This window comes from Myotis lucifugus, unplaced genomic scaffold, assembly GCF_000147115.1.
Source record: "Myotis lucifugus unplaced genomic scaffold, Myoluc2.0 scaffold_542, whole genome shotgun sequence".
NCBI lineage: Eukaryota > Metazoa > Chordata > Mammalia > Chiroptera > Vespertilionidae > Myotis > Myotis lucifugus.
Window position 1 is genome coordinate 174,157 of NW_005871590.1, and position 3,670 is coordinate 177,826.

Genomic DNA, 3,670 nt, shown 5'->3' on the forward strand with positions numbered 1-3,670 from the left:
GTGAACGAGAGGAGGAGACAGCACACAGCAGTCATATAAAAAAAGAGCCTGCCCCCTACATCACATGGGAGAGGCTGCCCCCTACATCACATGGGAGAGGCTGCCCCCTACATCACATGGGAGAGGCTGCTTTCGGGTTGATTCAGCTATGATTTCACATTAACAGCATTTATATTAAGATACAATGTTAACGCGATAAGCCAAAGAGCCTATATACTTATAGACACAGCCCATGGACACACACAATAGGTTAGTGAAGACCTGGAGGAGGGGGGAAGGGGGGAACTGGGAGATACTGTAATATATTAACAATAAGAAATACATTATAAAAAGAAAAAAGAAATAAATCGTTGAAAAAATTAAAAACCATAATTTTATATTATATTCATGGAAATGTGAAACAGTGCAATTTATAGTAAATTTTAATTATTCTTAGAGTAGAAGATCATAATGAGGGCCGAATAAGTAATTACCAGGGTTTCGTTTTATTTGTGGCACCTTATCCTGTTCACATTAGCCTCTGTTGTGTTGAAGAGAAACATGTAGCTATTGATTTTAACTGTTAATTTTTCGCTATTGAAAGACCTTGTCCTAGCTGGTTTGGCTCAGTGGATAGAGCATCAGCCTGTGGACCAAAGGGTCCTGGGTTCCATTCCGGTCAAGGGTATGTACCTGGGTTGCGGGCTCCTCCCCGGCCTGGGCCCTGGTCAGGGCTCGAGCAGGAGGCAACCAGTCGATGTGTTTCTCTCACATCCATGTTTCTCTCTGTCTCTCCCTCTCTCTTCCACTCTCCCTAAAATCAATGGAAAAATATCCTCGGGCGCGGATTAACAAATAATAATAATAAAATGCAGCCCCAGTAGAGAACCAGTCACTGCTCCATTCCTGACAAGTGTAGTACGGATATTCCTGATTTCCCAATCGTTAAGGGATCGTCTTAAAACCCTCTTTGGCATCATGTCACCTTTTCCAATTCGGGGAGGGTCATGAAGTGAGCCAATCCTTGACATTTTAAAGGGGTGTAAATGGACCATTCTCATCTCAGAATTATTGATGGAGAAAGATCACGAGCAAGTGTGCAGGCACGCGTGTGTGAGGAACTCAGGCACCGCTTCCCAGGGAACTCGAGGAAGGTCTTTTAGCTGCACAAACAGGTAGTATTTCTTGCACTACCCTCTAACTAATGCCAGACAAACTAGTGGTGGTTAAACCGGCCTTTAACTAGTCGTACTTGCCTACCTGAGCCTGCGCCCTGGGCATCTCAGATCCGTTTATTTGAGGGATGTTTTATTATGCCTGCCACAGTCCTGTACTTTTGTGTTGCCTTGAATAAAATTATCTCTAATTCTTTGTCAGTTACATAATGTGGACTTGGACCCGAGGGTAGAGTTTAAGAGCATCATGCCATTTAGAAAATTACAAACATCTCAATTACCTGAGCCTCCGCCAGCCGTGACACGTGGTGAATTGAACAATGTAATGGGTATTTTGTAATTCTCTAAAATGATTTTATAAAATTGTCATGATCAAATTAGGGACTAAAGAAAGCGAACCCGTCCCCAGTATATGCTACAATCCAATCACTTGCTTTCATCTGAATGAACAGAGACCAAATCAAGCAGCACTTTCACGAGATGAACTGGAGCGGATTTGTGACTCAGTGGGTTGAAGTTTAAACCCTTTCTAGTAAAGAGATCCGTGAAAGAGAGTGTTCAGGTTTTATAATGAAACACCAACTCGGGGACATGATGTCTTACATAGTCAATAGCGGTTCTGATAATGAATCAAACAGAATGGAAAGAGTCCACCCCCCCCCCCCCCCGGCCCGGTTCTCTCTAAATCCCCAAGTCCAAGAGCAAATGTTCACATGTAAATGTGCTCTGGAGAGCTTAGACAAGTGCATTTCTTACACAGAAAAGTGTTCTCTAAATTTGCATTTAAAAAGGTTTCCAGCTGGGCCGGCGTGGCTCAGTGGTTGAGCGTCAACCTAAGAACCAGGAGGTCGCTGGTTTGATTCCTGGTCAAGAGCACATGCCCAGGCTCCATCCCCAGTAGGGGGCGTGCAGGAGGCAGCCGATCAATGATTCTCTCTCACCATGGATGTTTCTATCCCGTCTCCCTTTCTCTCTGAAATCAATACAAACATATTTGATTTAAAATTCAGCGTGGCCCTAGCTGGTGTGCTCAGTGGATAGAGCGTCGGCCTGGGGACTGAAGGGTCCGAGGTTTGATTCTGGTCAAGGACACATGCCCTGGTTGTGGGCTCGATCCCCAGTAGGGGGCGTGCAGGAGGCAGCCAATCCTTGGTTCTCTCTCATCATGGATGTTTCTATCTCTCTCCCTCTCCCTTCCGCTCTGAAATCAATAAAAATATATATATATATTTTAAAGTCAGCATGACATAGGGTTTTTTTTTTTCTGTCGTTCCTGGAACAAGGCATGTCAAGCTTTCCTCTCGACCACCTTTTACTGACTCTGGCCCTTTGCATGGACCGCCTGGGCCCGGGCAGTGTTGCGGCACCAGAGAAGGGTGTGGGAGCAGGGAGCAGGGAGCCGGGCGCAGGGCCCAGCGTGCGTCGCCTGTCTGTCGCCATCATCGCTCACATCTTGAAACTCGCCATCTCCACTGCCTCGGGGCACGGCTGAAGCCCCGACCCGAAAGAGAACTGCACTGCTCTGCTTGGATTCCTGGCTAAAGCGTTCACTCTCCCGGCTTTTCGGGAATTAGCTCCATTATTGTTATTCCGCCCAGGAGGCCGTCCTGGTTGGAAGTCTAGTCTGCTGAGGTCACTCCGCTCAGGCTTCGGCTGCGTGAAAGTGCTGCAAACGCTAGAACTCTGACTCCCAGGGCGCGTTCACTCCCAGGCCCTTATGTGGAATTCAGTTTTGTGAAAACTGCAATGACCTTGTCACCACAAGAGCAAATGGTGGCAAGGGAGTTTACTCAGCAGCAAACCTTCTGCGCAACAAGCCCCCACTGTCGTCCACTTCCACGTCACACCCCCCTGCAGTGCCACACGCACATGTGCGGCGAGTGCAGCTGCTCCCACGGGCTTTGAGGGTTATGCATGCTTTGCAAACACAAGACTTCAAGCATCTGAGAAGCAATGGCGCATGAATCCTGAGTACAGAGCATAAATCCTGGGTTCAACTGCCAGCTTGTCGGCTGAGTGACCTAGGACCGTGGTCGGCAAACCGCGGCTCGCGAGCCACATGCGGCTCTTTGGCCCCTTGACTGTGGCTCTTCCACAAAATACCACGTGCGGGCGCGCACCTATAGTGCGATTGAAACTTCTTGGCCCATGTGCAGAACTAGGTAATTTGCGGGCTCGGCCTCATGGAGCGGGTCAATAGGTCTATAAGATTTGGTTATGGGCAGGCCCCAGGGCCTCGGGACGGGTTCGCAGGTCACTAAATGGGTGCGGTGGCCATCGGACCCCTTCTCCTAATGGGCACCTTATGCCCTTGGGGGTAGCACGCGCACACGCATTAGCGTGTAGAACACCCAGATTATAAAAGACCATCACCAACACGACGAACAACCGGCAAATCACGATTATCATGGCAGTCTACCTGGTCAATACTCGCAACCGTGAAGGTACATACATTATCCAGAAGAACCCGGGGGGGTCCCACGCCCTACGCGATGGATCCCCAGCCACCCGTTTTC

General features: G+C 48.5%; 1 protein-coding gene across 1 annotated transcript in view; it reads right to left on the bottom strand.

The window, feature by feature from the left end:
- Positions 1 to 3,670, bottom strand: part of CLCN4 (chloride voltage-gated channel 4) — a 54,735-nt gene that overhangs the window by 24,327 nt on the left and 26,738 nt on the right.